Source organism: Anas platyrhynchos, chromosome 8 (assembly GCF_047663525.1).
Source record: "Anas platyrhynchos isolate ZD024472 breed Pekin duck chromosome 8, IASCAAS_PekinDuck_T2T, whole genome shotgun sequence".
Classification (NCBI taxonomy): Eukaryota; Metazoa; Chordata; class Aves; order Anseriformes; family Anatidae; genus Anas; species Anas platyrhynchos.
Window position 1 is genome coordinate 7,285,311 of NC_092594.1, and position 19,012 is coordinate 7,304,322.

The 19,012-nt window shown below is 49.9% G+C and overlaps 1 long non-coding RNA gene across 1 annotated transcript; it reads right to left on the bottom strand.

Annotated features, from left to right (window-relative positions):
• Positions 1-11,604: 11,604 nt before the first annotated feature.
• LOC140003115 (uncharacterized) lies at positions 11,605-18,588 on the bottom strand. The gene is made up of 4 exons (XR_011811100.1): positions 18,443-18,588; positions 17,200-17,406; positions 15,548-15,713; positions 11,605-12,258 (listed from the first exon to the last, which is right to left on the bottom strand). It is a non-coding gene; the product is annotated as an uncharacterized lncRNA (long non-coding RNA).
• Between the last annotated feature and the right edge of the window lie 424 nt (positions 18,589-19,012).

Genomic DNA, 19,012 nt, shown 5'->3' on the forward strand with positions numbered 1-19,012 from the left:
TTTTCAGACGTCTGCCATGTGGGCCAGGGCTATATTTAGGGTTGCTGTGAAAGAGTGAACCCGGAGGGTCCAGTTGCATGTGGGGCTGCAAAAAGGCTCCCCTGGGGAGTTCAGATGTACCCAACGCATTCCTTTCGGGGCACTTTTGGATGGGCGAATGGGGCTTGTAACGCTTTTTCTATGGCCCGAGTTTTCAGTCGTCTGCTATGCGGGCCAGGGCTATATTTAGGGTTGCTGTGAAAGAGCGAATAAGGAGGGTCCAGTTGCATGTGGGACTGCGTAAAGGCTCCCCTGCAGAGTTCACTTGTACCCAAAGCCTTCCTCTGGGGGCACTTTTCGATGGGCGAAAGAGGCTCGGAATTCATTTTATGAGACCCGATTTTTCAGTCGTCTGCCATGCAGGCCAGGGCTATATTTAAGCTTGCGTAGAAAGAGTGAACCCGTAGGGTCCAGTTGCATGTGGGGCTGCAAAAAGGCTCCCCTGGGGACTTCAGTTGTACCCAAAGCCTTCCTCTGGGGGCACTTTTGGATGGTCCAAAGGGACTCGCAGTGCGTTTTCTGTTGCCTGATTTTTCAGACGTCTGCCATGTGGGCCAGGGCTATATTTAGGGTTGCTGTGAAAGAGTGAACCTGGAGGGTCCAGTTGCATGTGGGGCTGCAAAAAGGCTCCCCTGGGGAGTTCAGATGTACCCAACGCATTCCTTTCGGGGCACTTTTGGATGGGCGAATGGGGCTTGTCACGCTTTTTCTGTGCCCGAGTTTTCAGTCGTCTGCTATGCGGGCCAGGGCTATATTTAGGGTTGCTGTGAAAGAGCGAATAAGGAGGGTCCAGTTGCATGTGGGACTGCGTAAAGGCTCCCCTGCAGAGTTCACTTGTACCCAAAGCCTTCCTCTGGGATCACTTTTGGATGGACGAAAGGGGCTCGGAATGCGTTTTCTCGGACCCGAGTTTTCAGTCGTCTCCGATGCCGGCTAGGGCTATATTTAGTGTTGCTCGGAAAGAGCGAACCTGGAGGGTGCAGTTGTATATGGGACTGCGTAAAGGCTCCCCTGGGGAGTTCACTTGTACTCAAAGCCTTCCTTTGGGGGCACTTTTGGATGGGCGAAAGGGGCTGGTAACACGTTTTCTGGGGCCCGATTTTTCAGTCGTCTTCGATGCGGGCCAGGGACATGTTTAGGATTGCTGTGAAAGAGCGAATAAGGATGGTGCAGTTACGTGTGGGGCTGCAAAAAGGCTCCCCTGGGGCGTTCAGATGTACCAAAAGCCTTCCTCTGGGGGCACTTTTGGATGGGCTAAAGGGGCTCAGAAAGCGTTTTCTCGGACCCGAGTTTTCAGTCGTCTCCCATGCCGGCTAGGTTAATATTTAGTGTTGCTCGGAAAGAGAGAACCCGGAGGGTTCAGTTGCACGTGGGGCTGCATAAAGGCTCCCCTGGGGAGTTCACTTGTACCCAAAGCCTTCCTTTGGGGGCACTTTTGGATGGGCGAAAGGGGCTCCGAATGCGTTTTCTGAGGCCAGGTTTTTTAATCTTCTCCCTTTGCTGCTAGGGCTATATTTAGGCTTGCGTAGGAAGAGTGAACCCGGAGGGTCCAGTTGCATTTTACCTGCATAAAGGCTCCCCTGGGGAGTTCCGTTGTACCCAAAGCCCATCTTACGTGAAGATCAACTCTCCATGGGAGCCTTTATGCAGCCCCACATGCAACTAGACCCTCCGTATTCGTGCTTTCCGAGCAAGCGTAAGCATATTTCTAGTTGGCATCTGAGATGACTGAAAAATCGGGCCCCAGAAAACGCTTTCTGAGCCACTTTGGACCATCCAAGAGTGCCCCCAGAGGAAGGCTTTGGGTACAACTTAACTCCCCTGGGGAGTCTTCACGCAGCCCCACATGAAACTGAACCCTTTCTGTTTCCTCTTTCTGAGCTACCCGAAACATATCCCTACCCAGCATGGGAGAGAAATTCAAAATGTGGCCCAAGAAAACGCATTCAAAGTCCCTTTTTCCCATCAAATAGTGCCCCCTTAGAAAGGCTTTGGGTACAACTGAACTCCCCAGGGGAGCCTTAACGCAGTCACACATGCAACTGGACCGTCTGCCTTATCTCTTTCTGAGCAACCCTTATCATAGCCCTACCCAGAAACAGAGACGAATGAAAAATGCAGAAAATGCATTCAAAGACTGTTTCACCCATCCATAAGTTCCCCCAAAGGAAGGCTTTGGGGACAACTGAACTCCCCAAGGGAGCCTTCACGAAGCCCCACATGCAACTGGACCCTTTGTCTTCCCTCTTTCTGAGCAACCCCAATAATATCCTTCCCCGGATTCGGAGAGGAATTCAAAAGAGGGCCCGAGAAATGGAGTTCAAAGCCCCTTTCACCCATCAAAAAGTGCCCCAAAGGAAGGCTTTTGGTACAACTGAACTCCCCATGGGACCTTCACACAGGCTGAAAAATTGGGCCCCAGAAAACGCGTTCATTTAAGGGTATGGTGAGTGGGTTAGGTTAATGTTTCAGGTTCTGGTTAGGGTTAGGTTAGGGTGAGAGTATTAGGGTTAGGTTTAGGGATAGGGTTAGAGAATTAGGTTTAGTGTAAGGGTAAGTTTTACGTTTAGTGTAACTTTTTTTTAGCGTAAGGTTAGGGGTTAAGTTTTGGATAAGAGTAAGGGTTTGATTTAGGGTAAGTGTTAAAGGGTTAGAGGAAGGGGAAAAGGAAGGGGAATGGAAAGGGGAAGGGGAAGGAGAAGGGTAACGGGAACGGGAATAGGAACGGGAAGGGTTAATGTACTGGCTGTCCCGGTGCCGGGGTTCAGTCCCATGCGGATGGGAGGCTTGCCGTCCCGAGATCCCGGATACCTCCGTCCGGAGGCGAGGAAGCAGACCGTCCCGAGCCCCTTGGTTCCGGTCTTGGGAGACAATAGTGCTAGCCGCACCGGGGTCCAGAGCCGACCTCGGGTGTCTCGGAGACGGCTATCCAATGGCACAGGTATCTGGCCACATACGGCACGGTGCTTGCCGTGCGTTGAACGAGGTTGTTGCTGTCGAGACTTTCGGGGACCGGCTGTCCCGAAATCTGTGGAATGTGTCGGGCGGCATGCCGGCAGACTGTCCCATGTCCCGGGTGTCCGGCCTTGATCGGCACATTGGCCGGCCGTGCCGTGAAGCGGGAGGCTGGTGTCCGCTGCTATTGGGACTCGCCGTTCCCGATCCATCCCGTGCGGATCGGCGAACGACCATCCCACGCTCCCGGTTATATCCATTCGGAGGCGCGGGAGCCGACCGTCCCGAGCCCTTTGACTCAGGTCGTGGGCAACTTGTGTGCTAGCCACACCACGGTCCGGGCTCCGTCTCGGGCGGATCGGAAAAGGCGATCCCACAACACGGTTGTGCGGCCACGAGCTGCATGGGAGCCAGACTTGCCGCGAAGCGTCAGGCTGTCGTTCACCGGCTTGGAGTTACGCCGTCCCGGGGAACGTCGATTCAGACAGTCCAGAGCGGTAGGTGTCCGGATGTGGACCCTGGGCTCCGGTCCCGGGTGACGTGTGTGCTAGCCGCGCCGCGGTCCGGGTCCCGCCTTGGGCGGCTCGACGAAAGTGATCGCAAGACACGGGTGACCGGCCACAAGCGGTGTGGGTGCCAGCCTTGCCGCGAAGCAGGAGGCTGTGTTCCATTCGCTCGGGAACTGTCCGTCCCGGAGCGGCGGCCGTCCATCCCGAACGCGAAGACTCCGGTCCTGGGAGACGTGTATGCTAGCCGCGCAAGGGTAAGAATCCCGTTTCGGGCGGACTGGGGACAACAATCCCATGACACGGTTGTCCGGCCACGAGTGGCGTGGGAGCCAGACTTGCCGCGAAGAGTGAGGCTGTCATCTGCAGGCTCGTGGAATGGCAGTCGCGGGGACATGGGGTTCTGTCCTCTCCGGAGCGGCAGCCGTCCGTCCCGAACACCCACGCTCCTATCCTGGGCGACGTGTGTGCTAGCTGCATGGGGGTCCGGGTTCTGTCTTGGGCGGCTCGGGGAAGGAGATCCCACGACACAGTGGTCCGGCCACGAGCTGCATGTTTAGCAGCCGTGTTGTGAAACAGGAGGCTGTCATCCGCCGGATCGGGGGCTGGCTGTCCCCGAGACCAAAGCTTCTGTCCTGCCCGGAGCGGCGGCCGTCCTTCCCGAACACCCACGCTCTGGTCCTGGGCGATGTGTGTGCTAGCCGCACTAGGTCCCGGTCGGACCTCTGTCGGCTCCGCTATTTCGATCGCAGGAAACGTGTGTCCCTCTACGGGCTGCGTGGGTCCGGCTTCCCGAGCCCCTAGGCTCCGGTCCTGCGCGACGTGTGTGCTAGCCGCACCAGGGTCTGAGTCCCGCCTTGGGCGGCTCGACGAAAGTGATCCCAAGACACGGTTGTCTGACCACAAGCGGTGTGGGTGCCAGCCTTGCCACGTAGCAGGAGGCTGTGGTCCGCTCGCTCAGGAACTGTCCGTCCCCGAAACAGCAGTTCTGTCCTGTCCGTAGCTGCTGCCGTCCTTCCCGAACGCCTAGGCTCCGGTCCTGGGCGACGTGTGTGCTAGCCGCACGGCGGTCCAGATCCCGTTTCGGGCGGACTGGGGACAACGATCCCACAAAACGGTTGTCCGGCCACAAGCATTGTGAGTTCCAGCCATGCCGCGAAGCGTGAGGCTGTCATCCGCCGGCTCGGGCGCTGGCAGTCGCGGGGACCTGGGATTCTGTCATTTCCGAGCCGCAGCCGTCTGTCGCGAACACTCACGCTACGGTCCCTGGCTATGTGTGTGCTCACCGCACCGGGGTCTGGATCCCATTTCAGGCGCCTCGGGGAAGGAGATTCTACGACACGGTTGTCCGGCCATAAGCGTTGTGGCTGCTAGCCGTGTCATGAAGGACGCTCCGGTCCTGGGCGACGTGTGTGCTAGCCGCACGGCGGTCCGGATCCCGTTTCGGGCGGACTGGGGACAACAATCCCACGACACGGTTGTCCGGCCACGAGCGGCATGGGAGCCAGACTTGCAGAGAAGCAGTCCCGAACTCCTACGCTCCGGTCCTGGGCGACGTGTGTGTTAGCCGCACAGCGGTCCGGACCCTGTTTCGGGCGGACTGGGGACAACGATCCCACAACACGGTTGTCCAGCCAAGAGCGGCATGGGAGACAGACTTGCAGCGAAGCGGAAGGCTGTCATCCGCCGGCTCGTGGCCTGGCAGTCGCGGGGACCTGGGATTCTGTCCTGTCCGGAGCGGCGGCCGTCCTTTCCGAACGCCTAGACTCCGGTCCTGGGAGACGTGTATGGTAGCCGCACCGGGATAATAATCCCGTCTCGGGCGAACAAGGGAGAATGATCCCATGACACGGTTGTCTGGTCACGAGCGGCATGAGAGCCGGACTTGCCGCGAAGCATGAGGCTGTCATCCGCCGCCTCGTGGGCTGGCAGTTGCGGGGACATGGGGTTCTGACCTGTCCGGAGCCGCAGCCGTCCGTCCCGGACACCCACGCTCCAGTCCTGGGCGACGTATATGCTAGCCGCACTAGGTCCAGGTCGGACCTCGGTCGGCTCCACTATTTCGATCGCAGGACACGAGTGTCCCTCCACGGGCAGCGAGGGTGCAGCTTCCCGAGCCCTTTGGCTCCATCCTGGGTGTCGGGTGTGCTAGCCGCACCGGGGTCTGGATCCCATTTCGGGCGCCTCGGGGAAGGAGATTCTACGACACGGTTGTCCGGCCATAAGCATTGTGGCTGCTAGCCGTGTCGTGAAGTGGAGGCTGTCGTTCACCGGATCGAAGTTACGCAGTCCCGGGGACCGGGGATTCAGACAGTCCAGAGCGGCAGGCGTCCAGAAGTGGACCCTGGGCTCTGGTCCTGGGCGACGTGTGTGCTGGCTGCACCGGGTTCCATGTTCTGTCTCGGGCGGCTCGGGGAAGGAGATCCCACGACACAGTGGTCCGGCCACGAGCTGCATGCGTACCAGCTGTGTCGTGAACCAGGAGGCTGTCATCCGCTCACTCGTGGGCTGGCAGTCATGGGGACCAAGGGTTCTATCCTGTCCGGAGCGGCAGCCGTCGATCCCGAATACCCACGCTCCTATCCTTGGCGGTGTGTGTGTTAGCCGCACGGCGGTCCGAGTCCTTCCTTGGGCGGCTCGACGAAAGTGATCCCACGAGACGGGTGACTGGCCACAAGCAATGTGGGTGCCAGCCTTGCCGCGAAGCAGGAGGCTGTGGTCCGCTCGCTCGGGAACTGTCCGTCCCAGAGACAGCGGTTCTGTCTTGTCCGGAGCGGCGGCCGTCCTTCCCGAACGCCTAGGCTCCGCTCCTGCGTGACGCGTGCGCTACCGCACCTTGTTCCGGCTCCCGTCTCGGACGGACTGGGGACCAAAATCCCAAGACACGGTTGTCCGACCACAAGTGGTGTGGGTGCCAGCCTTGCCACGTAGCAGGAGGCTGTGGTCCGCTCGCTTGGGAACTGTCCGTCCCCGAAACAGCGGTTCTGTCCTGTCCGGAGCGGCGGCCGTCCTTTCCGAACGCCTAGACTCCGGTCCTGGGAGATGTGTGTGCTAGCCGCACGGCGGTCCAGATCCCGTTTCGGGCGAACTGGGGACAACGATCCCATGACACGGTTGTCCGGCCACAAGCATTGTGAGTTCCAGCCATGCCGCGAAGCGTGAGGCTGTCATCCGCCGGTTCGGGCACTGGCAGTCGCGGGGACCTGGGGTTCTGTCCTTTCCGAGCTGCAGCTGTCTGTCGCGAACACTCACGCTACGGTCCCTGGCTATGTGTGTGCTCACCGCACCGGGGTCTGGATCCCATTTCGGGTGCCTCGGGGAAGGAGATTCTACGACACGGTTGTCCGGCCATAAGCGTTGTGGCTGCTAGCCGTGTCGTGAAGTGGAGGCTGTCGTTCACCGGATCGAAGTTACGCAGTCCCGGGGACCGGGGATTCAGACAGTCCAGAGCGGCAGGCGTCCGGATGTGGACCCTGGGCTCCGGTCCTGGGCGACGTGTGTGCTGGCTGCACTAGGTTCCAGGTTGTGTCTCGGGCGGCTCGGGGAAGGAGATCCCACGACACAGTGGTCCGGCCACGAGCTGCATGCGTACCAGCTGTGTCGTGCACCAGGAGGCTGTCATCCATTCACTCGTGGGCTGGCAGTCGTGGGGACCAAGGGTTCTGTCCTGTCCGGAGCAGCAGCCGTCGGTCCCGAATACCCACACTCCTATCCTGGGCGACGTGTGTGCTAGCCGCACCGGGGTCCGAGCCCCGCCGTGGGCGGCTCGACAAAAGTGATCCCACGACACGGTTTTCCGACCACAAGCGGTGTGGGTGCCAGCCTTACCACGTAGCAGGAGGCTGTGGTCCGCTCGCTCGGGAACTGTCCGTCCCAGAGACAGTGGTTCTGTCTTGTCCGGAGCGGCGGCCGTCCTTCCCGAACGCCTAGGCTCCGCTCCTGCACGACGCGTGCGCTACCGCACCTTGTTCCGGCTCCCGTCTCGGACGGACTGGGGACAACGATCCCACAAAACGGTTGTCTGGCCACAAGCATTGTGAGTTCCAGCCATGCCGCGAAGTGTGAGGCTGTCATCCGCCGGCTCGGGCGCTGGCAGTCGCGGGGACCTGGGGTTCTGTCCTTTCCGAGCCGCAGCCGTTTGTCGCGAACACTCACGCTACGGTCCCTAGCTATGTGTGTGCTCGCCGCACCGGGGTCCGGATCCCATTTCGGGTGCCTCGGGGAAGGAGATCCTACGACACGGTTGTCCGACCACAAGTGGTGTGGGTGCCAGCCTTGCCGCGTAGCAGGAGGCTGTGGTCCGCTCGTTCGGGAACTGTCCGTCCCCGAAACACCGGTTCTGACCTGTCCGGAGCGGCGACCGTCCTTCCCGAATGCCTAGACTCTGGTCCTGGGAGACGTATATGCTAGCCGCGCAGGGGTAAGAATCCCTTCTCGGGCGAACTGGGGACAACGATCCCATGACACGGTTGTCCGGCCACGAGCGGCGTGGGAGCCAGACTTGCCGCGAAGCATGAGGCTGTCATCCGCCGCCTCGTGGGCTGGCAGTTGCGGGGACATGGGGTTCTGTCCTCTCCGGAGCCACAGCCGTCCGTCCCGGACACCCACGCTCCAGTCCTGGGCGACGTATATGCTAGCCGCACTAGGTCCAGGTCGGACCTCGGTCGGCTCCACTATTTCGATCGCAGGACACGAGTGTCCCTCCACGGGCAGCGTGGGTCCAGCTTCCCGAGCCCTTTGGCTCCATCCTGGGTGTCGGGTGTGCTAGCCGCACCGGGGTCTGGATCCCATTTCGGGCGCCTCGGGGAAGGAGATTCTATGACACGGTTGTCCGGCCATAAGCATTGTGGCTGCTAGCCGTGTCGTGAAGTGGAGGCTGTCGTTCACCGGCTCAAAGTTACGCAGTCCCAGGGACCGGGGATTCAGACAGTCCAGAGTGGCAGGCGTCCGGATGTGGACCCTGGGCTCCGGTCCTGGGCGACGTGTGTGCTGGCTGCACCGGGTTCTGTATTTGAAGTGTGGATTTCCTGTAGCTGGAGTGTTCCCTGACTCTGAAATATTAGACTCTAACTTGCCAAAAGCTCTTGTAACTCTGAAGGACAAGTTAACATTTCTGAAACAAGAGAGAGACTGGGAATACCTGAAAAGCATAAGTTCAAGGTTGATTTTAGTGAACAAAACCAGTGAAGCCTGTTAAAATAATAACGATAATGATAATAACAATACCAACACAGACAATAAACTACACAGTATTCCTTTTCTCCTTGTTATCTGGGATATATTTTCTGCAAAATTGAAACGTCTCACTGGACAGAAATTCCATATTTCAAGCATTTCAAGAACATAGAATTCATTAAGAAATTAATCTCTTTATGAATAAGAGTGTGTGACTAAAAAATGACAGATGAGCTGAGTTTTTCATTCTCTGTGAGGATTTTCTCATCCAAAGGCAAAGAGTTTCTGGCTTTCAGGTGCCACAGGCAGGCACAAAAAGGCATCCTTTAAATCTAGTACCGTGAACCAAACTTGACTGTTTTCTAAGACTCTTCTCTTGCACATCCTCAGCACATTGAGCATGTAGGTCCTAGCACTGCACTAGTAAGGGAAGACCTCAATCAGGAGCAGATTATTCTTGATTAATTTAAACTGGGGGAGTAGGAATCATACCAGACAATGACGTCCTTTTCACCAACATAGTTTATTTTGCCTGTCACGGCTCTACACAGACAGTAAAAAGGCAACAAATAAGGCAATATTCCCTCCTTCCCCTTCCCTCTCCTCCCCTCCACTTCCTTCCCCGACTCTCTCCTCCCCTACGCTCCCCTACACTCCCCCCCCCTACACTCCCCTACACTCTCCTCACCTACACTCCCCTACACACTGCTCCCCTACCCTCCCCTTCACTCAGTTCCCCTACACTCCCCTTCCCTACACTCCACTCCACTCTCCTCACCTACACTCCCCTACACACACCTCCACTACACTCTGCTCCCCTACACTCCCCTACACTCTGCTCCTCTACCCTCCCCTTCACTCAGTTCCCCTACACTCCCCTTCCCTACACTCCACTCCACTCTCCTCTCCTACACTTCCCTATACTCTCCTCCCCTACGCTCCCCTACACTCTCCTCACCTACAACCCCCTCCCCTACACTACCCTACACTACCATACACTACTCTACACTCCACTACACTCTGCTCCCCTGCCCTCCCCTGCCCTCCCCTGCCCTCCCGTGCCCTCCCCTGCCCTCCCGTGCCCTCCAGTGCCCTCCCCAGAACTCCCCTGCCCTCCCCTGCCCTCCCCTCCCCTTCTCGTTTTTACCCTTACCTCCCCTCCCTCCCGTTCTCTTCATTCCCTCCCCTTCCCTCCCGTCTTCTCCTTTCTTCTTCTCCTCTCTTCTCCTTTCTTTCACAAATTGCAATGGAGAACAGGGAGAAGCATCACTTCCAGTCACTTCCGTCGTTCTCGCAGCTCATGTCACTGCCTGATTTGTGGCAATTCATCAGCAGTATCCAGAAGCGTTCCAGCTGCTGTGCTACTAGGTGAGCAGCAGTCTCCAAGTGGCAATCACGGACTTCTTGCTGTGGCTCGGACACGGCACTTTCAAGTCCACCCTGGCTTGGCCATGTCCTCTTGCTACGTCCCCACCTACATTACACTTCTGCTTAGAAGCCGAAGCACGGTGCTGAAGCAGTTCCACTCCTTCCATTTGCAATGATTGAGTTTGTCTAGCCAAGTGGTTTCTGTCCATAGAACACAAGAAAGAGGTTTTGCTTAGAAACAACTCAAGGAGGACTTCTTTTCCACATGGGCAAGGAATAGTCACGCTTTTCTAATGGAGACTCCAGTGGAAGAGAGAATGACAGATCATTCCGAGAGCTTTGAAATATCCCTTGGGGATGCTTAGTGCAGAGGACCAGAGGAAAGCTGTCCAAAGGACACCAGAGAATCACTCTGAATTACTTCCTCACAGACACATGTCCTTACTATGTCTGATATGGCTTCAGCTGGTTTCAGGGTTCTTGTTCACCTAAAACCTAAATTCGGAGTTGTAAATGAAGATGGAAAGATTGACAAATGTATAAATCACTGATGGGGAAAAAAAAAAAAAAAAAAAAGTGCTTTGAAAACTTTGGCCATTAGCCCTGGAAAGCATCAAAGTACTGTCCTCTGAAGCAAATGCCTTCTTCTCTTGATACCTAAGGAGGTAAATCAATCCAATGTTGTAACATTAGAAAAGCAAACACTAAACACAAGCAAAGGAGAACAACAAGTAAGCAATTGCAATTCCTATGGGGCTATTGCAGGGTTAAGCAAAGAACTATTGTGCCATGAAATCTTGGGATAGAAGAAATATTATGTGCATTTTTTACTGTTTCATTTGTTGAGCTCTGTTTGGAAGGGAGTGAATCTATCAGGATTAGATATCTAATTTAGAAGTGGAATTAAAATTGTTTTCTTTCTTTTTTTCCTCTTGAGTTCACTCCTTTTTATAGGATTTCATAATAGAATAGGTATATATTAAAAAGAAAAAAAAAAAAGATTCCAAGCAGGTAATCATATTCACAATTATTTTTTCAATCCAGAAACAATAGCAAGGATGAGCTGAAAAGTATTTCTATGCCATTAGAGTGTCAAGGTGTGTCCCATACGTTAGTAACAGTCAGAGGATTCATTTTGGAGAACAAAAGCTATCTTGAAAGAAGTAAAGACAGAAGTAAATATGTATGCATGTATATCTCCCTCTCTCTACAGAAACCTAAGAAACTCGTATGCAGGTTAGCTTCTTGCTCTCTCTTCTCAAAGTTCTAGTGAATACAGCATCGGTGTGTGTTCCAAACATTACCCTCAGTCCAGCACAGATACACACGAGAGGTCAGTCTGCAGGTTGCGCAGGCCAAGAAACTGCTCTGGCTTGATGGGAAAAACCTAGGCAGAAGTTGCTGTCAGAGAAAAGATGCTGTCAAAGCGTGTCACGTCCATGCTAGAGCCTCTCTCCCACCGTCTAGCTCTACTGCATCTAGATGCATCTATACTAGAGCGTCGCTACTTAGCCAGTCTGGGGGATCTTAGGAGCCTTCTGAAGACCCAAAGGAGGGGCTCTTTGTCCTTTCTGTTTTAACAGCCAGTGAAAACTCTTACCGTTTGACACAGAGTGGCTGAAAAACACAAAGTGGACTTGCAATCTTCACAGCTTCGAAGCAAGTGGAGATTGTGGAGGTTGTGGAGTAACCAAGGAAACTGTTGATCTAGAAGCAGCCTACAGATTGTGTTTAGCCAGGGCCTTGTATTGCCCTTCTGGCTGATCTGCCAGCAATTCAAGAAAGTCTCCCTGGCAAGCCAGCCCTGGAGTCACCCAAAACTTGGTGAAACCCATGAGATTGGAAAGGAGACAGTTGCACTCCATAAACTGCAGATTTCTGTGCTTTTTGCTTGCTTGCTTGCTTGTTTTCCAGGCTGAATTGGATTAGCTGGACAAGTTGGCAGCTGCCTACAGACAAATACCTTATCAGGAGTCTAAACTAGGGGATTGCTCTAACTGAGAACAATGAATTGGACCTGACGTCCTTAGGAAGTCTTTCCAGCTACGCTTTCTACCACTACAGAAATGCACCTGATTCTTTCACAAAGCTTACGGGTGCCGACTGCAAATAGTCCTCATCATTCTCCATTGCCTTCCTCATCTCCATTCTCTTTTGGCCCGTGAAGCTTTTCCGAGCAGAGATGAAGATCAGCTCTAATACGCAGTCTGGGATTCTGCAAAGGAAAAGAAGAATCCTCCTGAAAACTCTTTGCAACCTCACCTGCCATCACCAAAGCAAAGAAGAGCAAAAGAACACCGCTTGATCACAGCAAGCATCAACTCGAGCATAGGTCTCCTGCAAGTGTAGCGGGGTTCAACAGCTGCCAAACAAGCTTAAGGAGCACACCCAGAATCAAGTCCATCAAACAAGTGCTTGAAAGAGTTAGGTTTTCTTAGGCGTGAGGAATGAAAAAGAAAGCAAGAACTGACAACTTACCAGCACACAGTTTCCCTCGAGCTTGCTTGGCTTCATTCCGCACCTGAGGCTGGGCTCCCAAGCAGGATTGAGCAGCATTGTGCAGAAATGCCAAAGCCTCCCCAGCCGTGCTGGATCTTCAGCCCCAAGGGCTTTGGCTCTGTTGCCTCCTCAGCAACATGGGCAATTGCCCAGGCAAGCCGGTGTCCAGCAGCTCGACTCAGGAAGCGCAGCCCCCCCTTGCCACCGCTTGCCGCTCACACCAGGAGCCCCCGCGGCGGTGGCAGCCGTTGCGCGGCGCTTGGTGCGGTGCGGTGCGGTGCGGGCAGAGGGCTGCGGGCTCCTTCTCCTCGGGGGCGGCTCCGCCATGGGGTGTCCGCCGCGGGGCTGCTGAGGCGGCGGGGGGCTCCATGGGGGAGCGGAGGGCGACGTGCGCTGGGGCTGGGACGGGCCTGGGGCTGGGGCACCGCGCCGCCGCCGCCATGCCAAGCGGCACTCCTGGCATCTGTGCTGCAGAGCCAGCCAGTGTGACGCCTTGGCATTTGTGACTTCACAGAATCACAGAATGTCTACGTTGGAAGAGACCTCAAGACCATCGAGTGCCAAACAAAGGCAACTCTGCATTTCCTTCTTAAACACCCGCTTTCTTCAGAAAAACAAAACAAAACAAAACAAAAACAAAAACATAAAAAAACAAACAAACAAACAAACAAACAAACAAACAAAAAAAAAAAAAAAAAAAAACACAGAACTTCATCCCTCACACGGGATTCCCAAAGTGAGCCTGCAGGGGCTGCCAAAGGCAGCAGCTCCTCAAGCACTGCTCCCACACAGCTCCCTACCACGGGCTCCATCCATCCCCCAGGAGCAAACTTGGTCAAACTAAGCCCCTTTGGAGATATTGTATGGCAGGCCTTACCAAATGCCGGACAAAGGAGAAGATCTAACACATTTAGGAAACCAATATTTGCAACAACATCTTACAGTTCTGTGCAAGCAACTAGAACAAATCAATGTTTTAGGCACTAGACCTTTTATTTGCCTCCCAAGGGGAAGGATGCACTTTAATCAATATTAGTTGCTGTATGTGTGTAAATGAGGCAGGAGGAATTGAGACTGAGCACGAAAACATTTGGGGAAAGACTAAGGTAATAAGGTGATTAGTCTAAGGTGATTACATAAGGTAATTCATGATGACACCTCCTGGGGTTTTCGAGAATTATGCAACAAAATAACCTTTTGGTTACCCAACTTTTCTTGGCTTAAGCAATCGTTTAGAGGAATACTGATCTTCTTTTTAAGAGTAGTAGTCTTGACTTGTGTAGTGGTACAATGTGCATTTTGGTGCTGTATGAAGGACTAGATTATGATACCTGGAAGTGTAACTGAAACAAGCACCAAGTCAAAACTGGTAAGAATTTAATGAAAACTTTTAATCAAGAAGGATTGTAACAAGCCACAGAATTTGCTTAGGCTCAAGAAAAGGGGGGACTTGAGACAGGGAACAAGATAAAGACTGGTGATTCCTAGGTCTGAGCTAGCACCATTGTATGTTAAGGACCCGAAAGACGAGGAAGTAAAAGACTGTGTCTTTTACTTTCCGCTGGCTCTTTGCTTGTAATACAAGCTTCACCATTCTAACTTGCAATTTAGGCAATCTTAAAACAACTGAACCATGACAGTAAAATATGAAATTCTTTGTATTTTCAAAAATAGTCTGCAATTTCATTAGCAGAACACACAAAACATAGTCTTTGAATGCGACTTTAATGTACACAGGGATTTTTGTTATTTTTAAAGCTCATCACTTTTTTATTACATTGTATTATGCCCCAAAATATATTCAGAGGAAAGATAACTAAAGGTAATTATACAAAAATACTGAGCGCTTCTTACAAACGTTACAAACATATGGATTCGAAAAAGTTAGAAATTCACAAGGATATTCACCCTTCTACATTTTGCTACAGTTTGGCTGGGATGGATGTTTCCTCGCAGCAAAACATGTCCTGGACTACATGCTTCTTTGTGTATTAGACACAGAATAATCTTCCCCATGCTCATTTACAGTCTAACCCATGCAATATTCATGTTCACACCACCACAGCATATTTTCGAGTAATGAACCTCTAGGCTTATTATCCTGCCTGGAGAGCTAAACCTCAATTCACTCTGGTAGCAACAGATGCATATGTGACCAGCATCTACGTGTTACAAAGACATGGCACTACCTCAAGTGTGACGAAACAGAACCATCAGTTAAGAGGAAGAATGAGTCACGCTGAGCCTTAAGACGAAACACGGGGCCAAGAAGGCTGCACTGTGCATGTGAAGTGGTAGTGGTGGCAGTGTGAGGTGTAAGACAACCAAGATAATGACAATAATTAAACCATTTTTGCTTCTACACTAGAACTACTTCATTTTGAGTTGTGGTTAGTAGGACATGGAACAATCAAAAACTTTTCATAGTTGTTTGTTGCTCCTTTTTTTTTTTTTTTTTTTTTTTTTTGGTCAAAGCATAGATCACATTAGGAAGCTTATCTTCTTACTACAAATATCTAGGTCTTTTAACCTTAATAAAGAATTATTTTAGTTAACTGGAAGTATGGACCTCCTCATTGACAATCTTCCAAGAAATAACTTCTATGAAATCAAGTGCTGGCAGCAAAATCAAGTTGATTGTTTAAAATACTGGCATCTAAAAGCATAGCATATTACACATTTGTTAATTATAATGCCATTCAGAGTCTTTCAGATCATAAAATACCGTTTTCTCAACCACAACAGTGTGAGACTGTAGCTTCTGAAATTATGCTCGAATCCACAGAAAACCAAACATGAATTTAGAACAGTGTTATACCACTGCCTCTATTACAAACTGATGTTGCCTCTCCTTTGCAAGTGTGGGGAGATGTAGTACCTTCCTGGATAAGAGTTAGTTCAGTAAAAATATGATTTTTATGTCTATCTGATATACTTTTGTCTGTTTGCTACCCCTCAAATGATCTACTGACAAACACAAAAGCATTTTAAGATCATATACTTACATTTAGTAGGTGCCATTAGTTGATGGGGTGACTCTCCAAAAAAGCCCTTCAATTTCTTCTTCAGCTCTCTGCTGATTTTCTCTAGAATAAAATAAGTCTTTTTCCAGTTGCTGGACTTGTACTTCATACTCTTTCAAGGTTTCTGCAATACCTTCACCATCTTGTTCTAGGGCAAGTAAAACTAGTATGAGAATCAAATCTTCACTTCACTTCTCTGTGCCAAAATCAAGATGCCCAGCTAGAGAATGTCCTGTATTTTGCTGACACTCTGCTTTCAGGGTGTACATTTAAACTAGTATGACAGAGGATCAAAAAGCCCATGCCAACCCCAATTCTCCATTTTAATAGGAGCATTTAGAGGATAAAGATCAATGGGATTGCTATCTTTCACCTTTCCAATGTCAACAAATTGAATATAAAAATATGACAATTCTGACCGTTTTTTAAAAATAGTCAGCTTTTTTCTTTTATACAAGCACCTTGTGTCTGTTCATCAGCATCCTACACGACATCAGAATTAGTAACAGCCAAAATGTTATCTTTCTACCTCATATCTTCTTTTTTCTTTCATATGAAACACAGTATTTCTCAACAGTGACTAAAGATAATATCTGCTGTACAATTCCCCTTGGAAAACAAACAAGCACCCTTGAAATGATGCAGTATCAACTGTAGTTTTTTCTCATGTTCTCTGTGTTGTAGCGTCAGCTGCCTGTCACACTGCAACTTGATGTGCTCAAGTGCAGATTCCAATTCACGTATTATATTTTCCTGGTCTATGACCTTCATTTCCTGTTCTTCAGTCTGCAGTTGTAATTTACGTTCAGACTCTCGCAGGCCAACAATCTAAGACAATCTAATACACTTCTATCAAACCATTTCAACAAATGCTTTTACAGTTCTGCTTAATAGATGCATGGATACAAAAGCAATTGTCTCTATAAACTGTAAGCTTATACTGGAAACAGATTTGCCTGCTGACATGAGTTCACACTTCAGAATTGAGCTCTGTAGATTTTGATCACATGGACTAGCGGATTTTTTAATGCCCTGTGCAGAACTTAAACTGATACAAGAGTTTTTTTCCTGTTTCTGGAAAACTGCCAATTTGTGTACCACAGACAACTTGTTCACAAAATCACCCAAGGTTCACCCATGGGCAAAGAGAGACACCAAGTCCTAATGCATTTCTTTTTTATGTTTCCAGGTGTCATTACGATTCTTCAGTATATGGTGGTAAGAGCTTATTTGCAGAAAGATTTTATAATGGATTTGGAAAAAAGAAATACTATCCTGAGGTTAATAAAGACTGCAGGTGGGAAGAATTTCAATACGACACCACTATTCAAATATGTTGTTACTTGAGAAGTTAGCAGCATAAAGCAGTGGAAAGGAGCAAGGAAATTTCCAGATTTGCAACACCTTTTAAGCTAATGACACCAAAACAAGATACAAACAAGTAATAGAAAAGCATCCTTTTTATGTTGATGTCAAGATGCAAAATATCCAAATTAACAACAGATGTGAGTAACCTAAGCAGGCTTTCAAGGAAAGTGGATTAAATTGACTTTACTTCTTGACACTATTTCATTTAACTATTTAGCGCAATAACAGGTAATAGGCTAAAATATTGATCATTAGCCAAAGCAAACCTTGTTAAAGTATTTGAAGAGGATAGCTCTGAGCTCATCAGCAGACAAGGAAACTAGTTTTCCTATTGCATTATCCTCACTCTGTGAAAGGATCTGTGAAGAGGATCTAAGCAAGTACTGGCGACTCTGAATACTTTCATTCTTGTAATTAATAGCAGCCTCCAGGGCTTCAATTCCTTCTTCCAGCTGCAAAAGGACATGTTCTTCCTACACAGAAACACAGGAGTGAGATTGTAAAAAAAGTACAAAACAAACGTTTGTGTGCATAAGACATTAACTTCATTCTCAAAGGTGAATCTAAATTGAAGAGCAAGACTAACTAGTAGTAGTACAGAGAATGGAATGGAAAAAATAAGAGGAAGAGTACAAATCTAGAACATGCTTGGAGCAAGCAGGAAATGTCTTGATATCCCTTCCACAGACCAGAGTTCAAACAAATGGTTCATCACCACAAAAGCCTACATTCTATTCTTCCTCCATTTTCCCCTCCCCACAATTTGATGACTTCTATTACTTTTTCAGTTGAACTAGTTTTCTAATTAGCGATTAATGAACCAATCAGATCTGTAAGCAGTTTGGTGACCATTATCTGTGCAGGAAGGTGGCAGAAATTCATGCCCTGAAGTATTGCAGAAGATTCTGTGGAGTGAAGCAAATAGGATTCTTTCTGGCATGCTATCAGCTCAGTAATAGGCCCCAACTGCTGCTTCTCAAGACCTAAAACAAAACTGTGTATTTGACATCAATTTATTCAATCTTCAACTTAATTATACTGATCAATTCAAGTGTGTAACATCCACAATATGGCTTATTTTCATTGTAACTATATGGAGGCCTTCAGGTGAGGTTTGGTCTTTCACAAAAGCCTATGAAAAAAATAATCAAGGGACATCACTATTAGAGTACTTCACCTTGTTCTATGTCCTGATAGGAAAATAGCTGCCTAAGATAAATTGATGGACATCCTGTTTCATTATTTCTAATTATAGAATTGTTAGGCCAGCGACATTTGTCCGGACTCTAGCTAAAGTAAGTAAGTTCCTCTGAAAGTATATGTTGTTCACTGTTATGGAAGTAGTGCCATTATAGCAGTACTTTCATGTCGGCTGTTAACAAAAACACCCAACCTCAGTTCCTTGATTCTCTACTGTCTAATACTGGGAGACATTTTAGGTCATGATTGGAATACTTTATTATACAACATTGCCTAAAACTTTGATGTATCTCAGAGATAGTTACTTACTTCAGCTGACAACACTTTTCAGTTACCCTCTTTCAGTTTCTCATCCACACTATTTCTTCTTCTGAGTAGCTGATCCCTTTCCTTCTGAAGAACCTGAATTTTTTCCAGAATGTCTGTCTTATCTTCAATAGTGCTGTCCTGAAGCTGCATACCTTTATCACACAATTCCTGGTCCACCATACTTAAGCGAGTAGACAATTTCATACTATCTTTGTTTAAAGCCTTTAAAAAAAAAAAAAAAAAGAGAGAGAGAGAGAAAGAAATAAGAGGAAGAATGAAAGAAACCGTAAGTATAAAACTCCTTCCCCATAAACATGTACATGAGACTGTCGCATCCTAAAGTGGAAGACCTGTCTACTTGTAAAGGGACGCCATTTAGGCTAAGTAGACAGCTACCATAAAATTTACTATTTAATCAAAAGATGAAAGAAAACAAAGAAAAGCAATGTGCAGTTTTCTACATATCTTACATGAGTTAGTCATTACGGTGACAATGACATTTCAATTTCTGTTTCTCAGTAGACAAAGTAAATAATACAGAATGTTTCTCTGCCATGTTCTCTACTTTGC